The sequence below is a fragment of the Mastomys coucha genome, unplaced genomic scaffold, assembly GCF_008632895.1.
Source record: "Mastomys coucha isolate ucsf_1 unplaced genomic scaffold, UCSF_Mcou_1 pScaffold4, whole genome shotgun sequence".
In the NCBI taxonomy this organism is placed as follows: Eukaryota; Metazoa; Chordata; class Mammalia; order Rodentia; family Muridae; genus Mastomys; species Mastomys coucha.
In genome coordinates, this window is record NW_022196910.1 from 33,377,496 (window position 1) to 33,393,256 (window position 15,761).

Sequence of the window (15,761 nt, forward strand, 5' to 3'; positions counted from 1 at the left end):
AATCACAAAAGAACAAATACGGTATGCACTCTCTGATAAATGGTTATTAGTGCAGAGTATACTCTTTAGAGCCAAGCATGCTACCAATCACTACAGTTTTGTATTCACCACAGGCTAACTTTAACTGGTTGTGGGCCTCTCTGTTAATGGTCATCTACCACATACACACAAACTCTTTTCTTCTCCCTTTCTTTTTCTTTCTTTTTTCTTTTTAAGTTAACCATTCCATCTGTTTACATCTCAAATAATATCCCACTTCCCGGTTACCCCTCCACAAGCCCCCCATCCCACAACCTTCCTTTCCTCCCTCCCCTTTGCCTCTATGAGGGTGCTCCCTCACCAACCCACCCTCTCCTGCCCCACCTCTCTAGCATTCTATCATACTGGAGCATCAAACCTCCATAGGACCAAGGACCTCCACTCCCATTTATGTCAGACAAGGCCATTCTTTGCTACCTATGCCATGGATCCCCCTCTGTACACTCTTTTGTTGGTGGTCTAGGCCCTGGGAGCATCGGGTGGTCTGGCAAGCTGATGTTGCTCTTCCTATTTGGTTGCAATCTCCCTCAGCTCCTCCAATCCTTCCGTCAGCTCCCGCACCAGGGTCCCTGAGCTCAGTCTAATGGCTGGCTCCAAGTATCCACATCTGTATCAGTCAGTTGCTGCTTCCAAGGAGTAGTCATACCAGATACCTGCCAGCAAGTGCTTCTTGGCAAAGGCAACAGTGTTGGGTTTGGTATCTGCAGATAGGATGGATCCCCATGTGGGGCAGTCCTCAGATGACCCATTTTTCAGTCTCTTCTCCATCATGGAAGCTTTTCTTATGGCAGTTGAGAGATGATAAAAATAAAAATGACAGGGAAGTTTCTTACTACCTTCATTTAGATAGTGATGATGTTATGTCCCCCCCCCCCAGGGCCTATGTCTGTTCCACCCAATGGGTTATTGGCTCATTCAGACTACTTCTAGATATCTCCTGTTTTTATTTAGTTCAGTGGTGAAACCTAAGATGACAAAGTCTCTTGGCAACAAGTTTTTATACTTGTTTTATACTGTATTTCATCTAAGTTTACTGTTGTTGGTTAGAAAGATGAACTGGTCCTCTTTCTCTGTTTATGAACGACACCATTAATCATATTCAAGGTATAGGTTTGCACTACTTAGTCATTTTGATCCATTTCACATTTCCTTTGAAACTCAGTGTTTTCATAAGCTCCTTTTTCTCCTCCATTTACCTGCTCGCCACAGATTTTTGGAATATATTTAATATATTCTGTTGTGGCCACATCATGATAAGTACCATTCTTGGCTGATTAGAATCATCTATCTAGTACACACAATATTCTCCGGTTACTTTAAACATTAAACTGTATTCTTGCAACATGGTAAAAGTTTTCAGAATTAATCATTTGGTCAAGACTGAAACAGATTTCTTACACACTTTTCCTGTCAGATTTTTAAAAATTTTTGTATTATAACTATCAATCCAGCTTATAACTCCTAAGTGTTCTTCTAGCACCTAAGCTTTTTATAGTACTTTTAAGTTCAGCTAGTCTCCCCAAAGCTTTTTACCAGGTTTTGAAGATACATTTTGCTTAATAATATATGGGGACAATAACCATAATGCACGATAAATTTGAATTATGTGAGTAAATGATTATAGATCTTATCTGATGGCCATTGAATTTCACATTTCCTTCCAAATAGGTCAAGCAATATGAATATGTTTGTATATGCATGCATGCATGTTCACATGCTCTCACGCTTAAGCACACACACATACACACTGATAGTTATGCACTTTGATTTGAATACAGACATTTGAGTAGATAAAATTGCACTCAATTGAAGCACACCTATACAGAGACACTTGAGCCAGGGAGAATTTGGCAGGCTACAATATTCCAACTCTGCTGCCTCCATAATAATAGGATTATGCACTCATGCACCCTGTCATATGCCCTTGGCATGTTCTTTTACCATTGACAAAGTAGTATATCTTGACCCTGGATTCTTCATTTGAAACCAACATGACTTGTCTGGATAATAACATACACAATATAGAGAGACTTAAAACCATTTGTATGTGATTGCCCACTCCATTCTCTACACTGTTTTGAGATAAGCATGCTGGTTCAAAATTGTGGTCTGGTCCTCTAGGAAGAAAAATAATGATCTCTGGAGCAGAGCCAACCTGACCAGGTTACCTCCACAGTAGCCACCTCTCTGTCAAATGAGTGAAGCCAGTAGAGATCAACAGAGGCAGAGTCTTGCTGTAACTCAGCCAAGTGTATATCAGATTTACAAATGCTAGCTTACCATACCCCTATGAGCTGATTACCATCTTCTTGTTTCTGCTGCTGAGATTTGGAAACTATTGGCCTAGTGATGCTCATAACAAAATGGAATAAAATACCTTAAATTGACAGGAATACATTATTCCCATACAAACTACACTGAGTGTTTCAGTTCTCCTGTACCCCTACTGCTTTCTCGTTGCTCTCTATCTCATGTTCATATTTGATTTACAGATTATTTTACTGTGGTGTGAGGATGCAAATTATGGAAATTAAAAAAAATCACACTGGAAGGCTGGACTATTAAAGATAAAAATAATTTTAACTTGAAGAGTAAAAAAAAAGGAAGCATTGAAGCCAAAAACATCAGATTTTTTTGTTTTTGTTTTTAATTTTTTGTCTCACTTAACAGGGTAATATTAAGCAACAGAAGTTAGAAAATTTTTGTGTGCTTATAGAATACAAGAGCAAAAAGCAGACTATAGAGTTTATATTCAGACACAATTACCAGGATGTTGAGACAGACAGATCTATGCCTCATGAAAACCCAGAGATGACAAACTGTCTCTGGCTAGCCTCTTGAAAGAGACAGAGAAGAACACATGTCCTTGTAATAGTTGCGTATAGGGTTTGTATCTTCTTCCCTTGAAGACCTTCTGCTAAGACCCAGAGAAGCTGTGACTCAGGCCTTTACCTATCAGAGAATGTGCCAAGTAGCTCATGCACTTTACAGATGATTCCATCTGTGTTTCTGTTGCAGCAAATATGCAAAGCTAATATAATCTGAAGACATGCAATACGTCTTCTCCAGTCTATGCAAAACCAACAACTGCTTTGCTTGTTATTTCAAATGGCTGCATAATATATCAGCATCTTTCATACAAGAACACTGAGCAGTTTTCCCCTTCTGACATAACTATTTTTTCACCAATAGTCGGCAATAGTCAGACAATGATGTGTAAAGGGTTGGTCACATCTGTTTTGAATAGAGGAGAAAAATTGCTGCTAGTAGCCAGAGCTTGGTATGAAATTTCATTGTTTAGTGCCATGGGGCTTAAAGAAGTGACTCCCACCTAGGAGTAACTGAGAAAATTCAACCATTTCATGCACTATATTTTATAGTACATAAAATAATTCATAATTTGCAAAATGCTATTAAATTTATTTTTGTTTCTTCTTGGGAAAGTGTATCATATAGCATAGGTTGGTTTCACACTTTTCATCTGAGGATGACTTTGAACTTTTGATTCTCCTCTATCTACCTCCCAAGTACTGTGTTATAAGTATGCTCCATTATGGTCATTGTTATGTAGTTCTGGGGATGGATGCATAGACTTCATGCTAAATGATCAGTCTACTAACTAAATGATATCCTTAACCCCTAATTTTAACATGCTATAATTTTAAATGTATTTATGATTTATAAAATATAATCTGTGGGAAGAAGAAATGGTCTGAGTCCAAGATCTCGTTCTCTGAATAATGTCTGGCTGTTGGTCTTTGTTTTAATCTATCTACTCTAAGAGGAAGCTTGTATGATGGTGGCTGAGCAAGGCACTGATGTATGAGTAAAACAGAATGTCATTAGTTGTCATTTTGTTGCTACATTATTTTTCTAGAACAGTAGTATTTGGTTTTACTGTAGGTTCCATTGCTATCTATTTTTAGATTCTTGGTCACCCAAACAATGTCTGGCTTCACTTCCATCTTGTGGAGTGGGCATTAAGTTAAACCAGATATTGATGGTTATTCCCACAAGCTTTGTGCCACCATTGCCATGGAATATCATGTAGGCAGGACATCATTGCAGATCAGTTTTGTGGCTGGCTTAGAGTTTATGTTTCTCTTTTGGTCGTGTGCAGAGTACATTTTTGTTTCAAAGACACTAGAACCCAGGGGTAAAGGCTCTAGGCATGCACTAGCTCAACTTTTCCTGTTCAGTGTCTTGTGTGCATGTTGTCTTTAGCAATGGCATCAAGTCATTAGTTTGTAAAGGAACTCTACAAACTATAGTCTCAGCAACAGCCTGGACTACTGGAAGAATCTCATAGGACCCCTGTGGTCAACAACTTCTGATACAAGTGGCTTCAATTCAGACAGAAACTGGTCAGTTGGGACTCTGTCTCTCATGCTACTTGAAGATTTTATTTAAATCGTCTACATATATTTAAATATTTTAAGGAGCTTCTATTGTATTCAGTTTCTTTAAAATGCCTCAAATGGCCTTTAATTTTCCTTATTCCCTTCCTTGTTCCTGTTTCCCTCTTCTCGCCCCCAATCCTTCTATTCTGTTCCCACCTCATTCTTCAGTATCTTTCTATTCCATTTCCCTTTCCTAATGAGATCTATCTCTACTGATAAGCATGATAATGACATCAGATTTTGATGACATATTTAAGGAAAATAAACTGACACCAACTTTCTTAGATTAGAAAGGTTGGACAATAATGGACAAATAAACTCATTTTATTGTTGAAGATACAGAGTCTTGGATAAATGCAATTATTTGATTCCATTGAAGAAGAACTGAGGCATTTGCCAGTTCAAAACCTGAGACTCAGATACTGAGAACCACCACCAGCTATAAAGATAACTGAAGAATTTATATCTGAGTCTTCTAAATGGCTTCAAACTATTAGAAAACACCAAGTGAAAGCTGACTAGCATTGCAAGATTAAAGCCTAATTTTAAATCAGTTAAACTTAATTCATCACTAGTATGAGGAAATCTTTGTCTTGATTTAGTTCAGATAGCAAAGACTGATGCAAATACCTGAGTGCAAATAGATTTCACGGCAATATTTTTTTGGAACCACAGAAAATTGAGTGAAGAATAATATCATGGGAAGAGGGAAAGAAATGTCAGAATGTTTTACTGATTTTTCTTTGGGTCTCAAGACAACAGAAGAGTCACTGAGAAAACATGCATAAACTACTCATACATTATTAACCACTAACTAATGAATCTGAAAAGTGCAGTTTTTATTATTTACATCTAGCTTTGTTAGTTGATTACTATTCTCAAATGTACTAACTACTTGACTTATCTCCTACCACTTAGACTTCTGCTCATCCATGTTCATTGCTGTTCTATTCACAATTGCCAGGAATTGTAAGTAGTCTAGATATTCATCAACTGTTCAATGAATAAGGAAAATGTGGTACATATGCTAATCAAAATTTTATTCAACTGTAAGGATAAGCCAATAAACTTGGAAATAATTATTCTTCATTAAGTAACCCTGATTCAGATAGATAAATACTACACATTTTCTCTCACATGTGCTTGCTATATTTGAAATTTTGGATATGTGTGTTTAGATTGGAGTAGACATAGAAGGCTGGAGCTAGTAAGTGGATACTTAATGTGAAGTGGGTAGGACTCAGATGGCATAAAGAGGGAAAGGAGGATAATGGGACAGGAAGGGTGAAATGGAGTGAAGAGTGAGAGGATGAGAGGGCAAGAGTATAGAGAACAATAATTAACACTAAAATCTCTAAAAAGAGAGATTTTCTCTCTCTAAAGAGAGAGAGTTGCATAAGTTTAAGTAAATAATACAGGCTCTGGAAAGTTATCTATATATCAGGAGATTGTCCCACACCCATGAGCATACACCCATGCAGTAAGTAGAGTCAGTAGTGTGTGTTGGGGGGAGAACATATGAATTTAGGAGGAAAAATCAGTGAAGGTCGATGGGGAAAGGATGGGAGGGGGTGGCTCATGGGCATGGTGAAAAAGTATGCACATCATGAAGTTCTAAAAAAAAAAAAAAACAAAAAGGAAAGAATAGTTTCTGTATAGTTTTACTTTTACAATTTTACATATAATTACTCAATCTGAAATAAATTTGTAAGCAGTCTCTTTCATCCAGAAATATATTTCTCTTTATTTACATTCACTTTATAGCAGTGTGCATTTTAAAGAATTCTATGGCACTTGTTTTTGTACATTGTAACAAAGAATAATTCATTTTTATGGCAGACAAATAAAAAATATTGGTTCTTTAATGGGTAATTAAATTTTAAATTGTTAGAAATGGTATCTCACCTAAAAATCTCAAAAAAGGTGCTTTCTTACAGTTTAAGACAAACTCTAGATTGTTTTGGAATGGGTTTTTTTCAGGAACTGGAAAAGATTTCAGGTAGAGATATATAAACATGATAGTATTGCATTATTTAGCATGTCTAATGTGCTGGTAGTATGCATACCATTTTATACTTCAGTCTTGTTAGTCCATGGACTTGTTAGTCTTGTTAATCTAAAGGCACCTCAGCTAGTTGCTCAATAAAACCATAGGTAAAGCCTTGTTGAAAGAATGTAACATTACTAGGAATTTCAATCTAATCCTACATTTTTTCCAGATACAATATCAATATTCGTCAAAAGTAACATACATAAGGCATAATTTGAATGAAAATAGAGAAATTATTTTAAAACATTTTAATATATGTATTAAAGAGATATATGTAACTAGCACCAAAATTACCTAATATGTAGTTTAATATATTTAACATTTCATTATATTATAAATATATAAAATATGTAGAATAAATATATAAAGAATTGATTATGAAACTAAAGTATATGTTCTCAAAAAAAGTGGAAAAATGACTTAATGAAGGAGAATAGTCAGACTAAGCCTACACACAAAATATAAAGTATAAAAAGGGCAAGAGGATAAACACTGAATAAATTGAAAATCCTTGAAATTGGATTGCTAATGAAAACAGAGAGAATGAGAGCTGATAATAACATTTAATAAGAAAACTCCTCTAGAAAAGATTCCTAAGCTGATGGAAGGTAACAAAACAAGTAATTCGAAATATACTGCATAAAAAGAAGCCAAGGTAAGCATAAAATGATAAAAAAAAAATTTAAAGCAGTCATAAAAAAAGCATTTTGAAATGTGGAACAGAAATTTAGATCATTTCTCCAAAGCACTATTGGAGGCAAAATGACCGCCCGAGCATAACTCTAATTTGCTTAAAGCAAATGCCTGCAATTCTGGAAGAATATAGTCAGTTATAGCAATCTTTAACAATCTTCAAGGTACAGTAAAGATGTTTCAGGTAAATAAGGTGAAAATTAAAGGATGTTTCAAGCCTCATCTGAAACGTTGCAAATACATAGAGAAAAGCCACATGAGAAAAAGGAATTAACTAAAGGTAAAAGAGTCTAAGATTCTGATATTTATGACTGCATGGGATAAGCCTTGCATGCAACTGGATAGAATGCAGGTGAGGTGCTGAAAAGGTGGTCTGTGTTGTGGATAACCACTTGCTGGTTAATGAGGAAGAAAAAAAAAACCTGTTCCCTCTCCCCTCCCCCTGTTCACCAACCCACCCTCTCCCACTTCCTGGTCCTGGCATTCCCCTACACTGGGGCATAGAACCTTCATAGGGCTAAGGGCCTCTCCTCCCATTGACCCACTTGGCCATCGTCTGCTATATATGTTGCTGGAGCCATTAGTACCACCATGTGTACCCTTTGGTTGGTGGTTTAGTCTCTAGGAGCTCTGGGGGTACTAGTTAGTTCATATTGTTCGTCCTAAGGGGCTGCAAACCCTTCAGCTCCTTGGGTCTTTTCTCTAGCTCTTTCATTGGTGACCCTGTACTCAGAGCAATGGATGGCATGAGCCTCTACTTCTGTATTAGTCAGGCACTGGCAGAGCCTTTCAGGAGACAGCTATATATCAGGTTCCTGTCAGCCAGCACTTGCTGGCATGCACAATAGTGTCTGGGTGATTGTATATGGGAAGGATCCCCAGGTGGAGCAGTCTCTAGATTGCCCTTCTTTAAGTCTCTGCTCCATAGTTTGTCTCTGCAACTCCTTCCATGGTTATTTTGTTCCCCCTTTTAAGAAGGAACAAAATCCACACTTTGATCTTCCTTCTTGAGTTTCTTGTGGTTTGTGGATGGTACTTTGAGTATTCTGATCTTCTGGGCTAATATCCACTTACCAGAGAGTGCATACCATGTGTATTCTTTTGTTATTGGATTACCTCACTCAGGATGATATTCCCCAGATCCATCCATTTCCCTAAGAATTTCATAAATTCATTGTTTTTAATAGCTGAGTAGTACTCCATTGTGTAGGTGTACCACATTTTCTGCATCTATTCCTCTGTTGAGGGACATCTGGGTTGTTTCCAGTTTCTTAAAATTTCTTGAACAGAACACCAATTGCTTATGCTCTAAGATCAAGAATTGACAAATGGGACCTCATAAAATTACAAAGGTTCTGTAAGGCAAAGGACACTGTCAATAGTACAAATGGGCAACCAACAAATTGGGAAAAGATCTTTACCAATCCTATATCTGATAGAGGGCTAATATCCAATATATACAAAGAACTCAAGAAGTTAGACATCAGAAAACCAAATAACCCTATTAAATTTAGCCCTATTAAATTAACCTCTGGTTTACAGAGCTAAAAGAATTCTCAACTGACGTATATCAAATGGCTGAGTGGCACCTAAAGAAATGATCAACATCCTTAGTCATCAGGGAAATGCAAATCAAAACAATTCTGAGATGCCACCTCACAACAGTCAGATTGGCTAGGATAAAAATGTCAGGTGACAGCAGATGCTGGAGAGGTTGTGGAGAAAGAGGAACACTCCTTCATTGCTGGTAGAATTGCAAGCTGATACAACCACTCTGGAAATCATTTTGGGTCTTCCACTGGAGATTGGACTACCAGAGGACCCAGCTATACCACTCCTGGGCATATATCCAGAAGATGCTCCAAAGTGTATTAAGGACACATGCTCCACTATGTTCATAGGTATGTGGCTTCTAAATCCTCCATTAAACTGAAAAGAACCAGTGACAGTTTTTTTCCCTTGAGTCCTTGTTAAAAAAATCTTTTAAAAGCTAACTTAAATTAAAAAGATAAGAAAAATTTTAGTATCTATTGATAGTAAGTATTCTGTTATTTCTATGATGACGAAGGATGCTGTTCCAATAAAGACAAGTTTGCAAATCACATTTCAAATGGTTTTGTTAGATAAAAGATATTAATGACCAAACTTTTTATATCTGTAAGATGTTACAATAGGGTCAATTTGTTCAACCTATTAAAAAACTAGTTTATTTTGAAGAAAATTTAATTTTCCTGTAAGTATAGAAAATGTTGATTAGATTATTAAACTTTTATAATAACAAGACAAAATCATTTCTCTTCCATAATTGTAACTCTTATCAGCTCATTTCATTGTTTTTATGAACATGAATATTTCAAATATTCTACGAAAGTGAAAATAACTCTTCATTCAGATTCTATAAATGTCTAGGCTAATAATTGAAAAATCCAATTTATATTTTTTTAAACTACTTTTTACAGGACCGAAGAGTTGAGCTATTCTCCAGTGTTATTGCTAATTTTAATGCTTTAAAATAACTCTGTTTAAAGAGCTTTTATGTCACAAGATTAAAATCAAATAATGATTGATGTGAAGATACTAAGAATAAGACATATAGTTGTGTGTAATTTAATATACACAGTCAATAGTGTGAAGACTTTATAAAAAATGCTTTTTAAACATTCCTAGTAATTGCAATAGAAAAAAGCTCCCAGCTCTCTGTTGTTTCCCCTCTGTATAAAACTGTATTCTTCGTTTTGTTGTACTGTAGTTCCTTGAATGAAAAATATCCATTATAAGCTCATGATGTATCACTTGTATTTGCTGCAAACATACTTTGACTCATTGATATCAGAGATAACAATGGCCCTAAGATCCCAATATAGCTTTCTGTATGTGGAAACTATATACTTTAAAATAACCTGGAACAGTGAGTGTCCTTCTTGGCAAAGCACATTCTGTTAATCTTTCTCTGGCAGGTCATCAATCCACAGGGTATTTTCCTGTCCTGCCTTACTGGCTGTCAGTGCCAGAATTAAGCAGCTTTCTAATGTTCATGCATAATTCAGTACACATCTTTGATTTCTGCGGATTGTGTCTAACATAGCAAGTGATACTAAAACAAAATGTATGTTATGAGTTAAAAGGACATATAGGTGTACAAGGAAACAAAATATTTTGTGTATTATTTGAAACAATATTTAAAGTGTCAACGAAAATTCTAACATATTCTAAGAAAATTAAAATTCTTTTCAGTACATATATACAAATGTCTCTTTTTTCCCCTCAGAGGCATCCGTGATAGACAGATTTCTGTATCTTTCCTGAAATGTTCTATGAATTTGTAGGTATGTGTATGTGTGCTTTAAAATAATTATACTGTATAGCTTGAGCAATATTTCAAGAATGTTTTGTAATTCATAGTTATTCATTTAAGTTGTACTAGTTGACATAGTTCAACTATGTTTATTTAAAGTAAACTAGTTTTTGTATAGTCTATTTTTTAGAATAAATTAAAATTCCATGCAATTCATTTTAGTACAGATAGATGTTCTTAATATATTCTTCATGTAAATATGACAATTATCGATAGAGTTATTTGTGTTCTAATTGTATCTCATAAGTCTTCTATGTGATTTATGTATATTGTTATATAATTAATTATCTTACAAGTTTAACTTAGCATATTTTAGAAATCATATTCCTAGATTTTACTATCTGGCTATCACTATCTAGTAAGAAGAACATTTGTGCTATTAATCTGAAAATAGTATCAAGTACATAGGTTTTAAAGAAAGCTCACATTATGACATAATATTCTCCTTTTTAATTTTGTTTTTTTTTTTCTCAACCAAAAACAGTAGAGATATCTTCCCCCCTATTGTAGTCTCTACAATTCTTTTTGCTGACATTCCTAACTCTTCCCAATAGAATTCTCAAAGTTTCTACAAGAGCTGTCTTGTCAACCACACAGAGTGCAGGGCTTATTTATTTGAGTTATGGCCCTAAATTTTTCTGCCTCATGTACATCCATCTGGAATTGACTTCCTGCCTCTCTTGCTATTACAGGCTTCAGATATGTGACACTTGGTTACTGATTATGCTCTTCTTTCTGGCCTCTCTCCTGGTCTGCTTGTCACTCTCAGCAGTACAAAAATACTGTAGTGTTATGTTAGGACTTCTGGGATCAAAGCTCATTTAAAATGAGTAACCAAGAGATGTGGTCTCCCTCAGGGAGGAGTGCACCAGTCAGCTAGTCATCCAGTGCCAAATGATCAGTCTTGAAAACATACATAAAAGTAACATTATATAGATACAACAGGTTATATATTTTGTTACATATATGTATACACAAATACATATGTAATTGATGAAAAAAAAGAGGCCATAAATTTGAAGCAGAGTGGGAGGGGTATATTGAAAGGTTCAGGAGAGGAAGAGAAAGGCAGAAATATAATTAAAGTACAATCTCAAAAATCAACAATAAAGGGATAACCAATGTCTTTGAAAATAATTTTTTAAAAATGCTATGAAAGCGTCAACTCACATTATCTTCATCAAAAACAATTTGGTACTAATCTTGTCTGAAAGCCACTGTTGTTGATCAAAAATATTTTTATACAGTTTTCAGTTTTCTGTTATATAAAAAGCTGAGCAATGCTGCCAAGGAAAAATAATTTACTTCAAAATTTTATAATTTGGGAAAGCTTTTAATTTCTCTCTGAAATCGTGCCTATGTAAATTTATATTTACCTGTTTAGGTTCTGTAATGCCACTTATGGGTTTATTGAACTATGCACAGCAAATAATTGCAATGAGTCATTTAAGAGAAAAAGAAAAATAGGTATAGGAGAAGGGAGTATTTTGTTAATTATTTTTTTCAGAAAAGTGTTAGCCTTCTGGTTCAAGTTCTTATTAAACTGGACACATTCCATATCTTTTAATTTTACGTTCATAATTTACATAGGATCAGAATTCATTTCTTGAACACTATGAACTATGGGTTCATCTTATGTGGTAGGTACTAAGTTATAGATTATTTTTAACTTGAGATACTCTTGTAGATTTTAATAACTCTTCTGATAAAGACTTTAAAAATTATCATCTACCCACATACCACATATATGTCCTTTTTAACATAGATAGTCTTTGTATCATTAATCTATCTATCTGTCTATCTATCTATCTATCTATCTATCTATCTATCTATCTATCTATCTATCTGTCTATCTAATCTATCATCGATCTGTACCATCTATCCAACTACTTATCTATCAATCATCTATTTATCTATCTAGTCTATCATCTATCTTAATCATCTATCAATCTATATATGTATTTATCTATCTACCTCTATTTATCCATCTAATTATCATCTATCTGTATCATCTATCTATCATGTATCTATCATCTATCTATTTCATATATCTATTTATCTATCTAATCATCTATCTGTATCATCTATCATGTATCTATCATGTATCTATCATCATCTATCTATTTATCTATCTATCTATTTATCAACTAGATCATCTGTAGACTTGTTTATAAATTTTATTAAATGTGAAATGGAAGATGACTTTAAGAAATACTACCAATTACTCATATTTTTATGTGGAGAAAAAATACCTTATGTAAGTAATATGCTTACTAATTTTCTATATAATTCAAAGATATCTTTGCTCAAAATAGATTTTTGCTAGCTCACAAGTAAAAGTAAAAATGGTAAGCAATCACAACATGAACAATTCTTACATAATACTAATGATGAGTTATTGCAATATATATTTATAAATATATAATCTTAGCTTAGTAAACTCAATTCTACTATATTTAGTATTTTTTTCAGCATTTAAAATGAATAATACTTATGTTAATTTTTATCTCATTAATAGAAGTATGATTATATAGCTTACATATTATGTTATATAATTGATTATAGTTTAAATTATAAATTTAATTAAGTGATACTTAAAATGTTTTGAGCACCATTTAAAACTTTCTATGTTAAAAGAAATGAGATATATGAAAATTATAATGACAAAACTGAAGTGTAATGAATGGTACTTCATAACATTAAAATAGTATGTATATGTGTACGTCAGAAAAGTCATATACTAAATATAGTATATATGCGACATAGTTGATGTTTGGATTAATAATCTCAAATATTAGTATCATCAGACTTATTACAAAGAATATATAATTTTATTTATAATACTGCTTTTATCAGAAATTTGATTAGAAGAGGAACTGAGATCATGAAATTTTTTATATATTTTTTAAAATTTTATTTATTTATTTATTTATTTATTTATTTATTTATTATTCCATCTTTTCTTTATTTACATGTCACATATTTCCTTTCCCAGTTTCCCCTCAGAAAAAAAAAGAATAAAATAAAATAAAATAAAGCAAAACAAAAACAAAAAAAAAAACCCCTGTTCCCTCCCCCCTACCCCTGATCATCAACCCACCCTCTCTTGATTTCTGGCCCTGGCATTTCCCTAGACCAGGGCATAGAACCTTCACAAAACCAAGGGCCAGACCCACTTGATGACCCACTTGGCCATCCTCTGCTACATATGCTGCTAGAGCCATTAAATTCATTGTTTTTAATAGCTGAGTAGTTCTCCATTGTGTAGATGTACCACACTTTCTGTATCCATTCCTCTGTTGAGGGATATCTGGGTTGTTTCCAGTTTATTGCTATAAGGTTGCTATGAGCATAATGGGGCATGTGTCCTTATTACATGTTGGAGCATCTTCTGGGTATATGATCAGGAGTGGTATAGGTGGATCCTCTGGTAGTACTATGTCCAATTTCTGGAAGAACAGCCAAAATGATTTCCAGAGTGGTTGTACCAGCTTGCAATTCCACCAGCAATGAAGGAGTGTTCCTCTTTCTCCACAACCTCTCCAGCATCTGCTGTTACCTGAGTTTTTATCCTAGCCAATCTGACTGATGTGAGGTGGAATCTCAGAGTTGTTTTGATTTGCATTTCCCTGATAACTAAGGATGTTGAACATTTCTTTAGGTGCTTCTCAGCCATTTGGTGTTCATCAGTTGAGAATTCTTTGTTTAGCTCTGTACCCCATTTTTTAATAGGGTTATTTGGTTCTCGGGAGTCTAACTTCTTGAGTTCTTTGTATGTATTGGATATTAGCCTTTTATCAGATATAGTATTGGTATTGGTACAGTGACAGGCAGGTAGATCAATAGAATAGAATTGAAGACCCAGAAATGAAACCATACACCTATGGCCACTTGATCTGTGACAAATAGCTAAGATAATCCAATGGAAAAATGACAGCATTTTCAACAAATGGTGCTGACTCAACTGGCAGTCAGAATGTAGAAGAATTCAAATTGATCCATTCCTATCTCCTTGTACAAAGCTCAAGTCCAAGTGGATCAAGGACCTCGACATAAAATCAGGTACACTCTAATAGAAAAGAAAGTGGGGAGGGGCCTCTAGCCTATGGGTACAGGAGAAAATTTCCTGAGCAGAACACCTATAGCTTATGCTCTAAGATCAAGAATTGACAAATGAGAACTCATAAAGTTGCAAAGCTTCTGTAAGGCAAAGGACACTGTCAATAGGACAGAAGGGCAACCAACAAATTGGGAAAAGATTATGAAATATTTTAAAACAAACTAATTTTACTGAATTTCTCATTTGAAAATATTCATCATTGGTACTTGCCAATTTATGAACATGGCAGTGTCAAATTTAATTATTTTAGGCTACTTTACAAAATGTTTCTAAATGATAAATGTATGAGTATTTTAATGAGGTAGTAATTGTATAGATCATTGAAGACTTCGTATATAAATGAAATGCAGTTGAAATTTTAATTATTAAAGTCAAAACAGCTCTATGAAATATCAGTATGCTGAGTTCAAATTATATATAATAGTTTGAAATAGAGAAAACTCATATCAGAGAGGGGGAATATTAAAAAATGAATTAAATATTTACTAAATTCTGTTCATTCATGTGATAATCTGCTGGAAGAAAATAACTGAAGACCACCACTTCTTGCTTATCCATGTAATTATTACATATTAATATAATAGAAATGTGGCCTAGATGAGAATTCTCCTATCATGCATATTATTAAATGTTTAATCCATTCAACATCACAAATTAGGAGTAAACAGTATTGATTTCAGTTGTCCATTAAGAAAGCAAACCATTTTAGTGCAGCCAACGCACCAAGATGAGAGACATTTTTCTGAAAACTAGAGAATATTCATCATGATATACTCAGAAAGCCAATTAAAATTATGGAATCAATTACTGATTTCCTTGTGTTCTTGTAAAGTCAATTCTACCATTCTCCTTTTATTTTCTTAGTCTTTTATCTGGTGTCTATGACCACAGTTGTCTAAAGTATACTCTATGTATATTTTCTTTCCACCTATTGATATTGGTAAGCAGAAATCAGAAAGTGCCCCTAAGTGATTGGTATAACAGAAAAAAGCTTGAGAATAAGAGAAAAACCAATCTTTTTTTTCTTTTTTTTTTCTTTTTAATTTTTTTATTTCTTTATTTATATGCGAATTTCTCCATTCCCAGTTTCCCCTCCAAAAAACA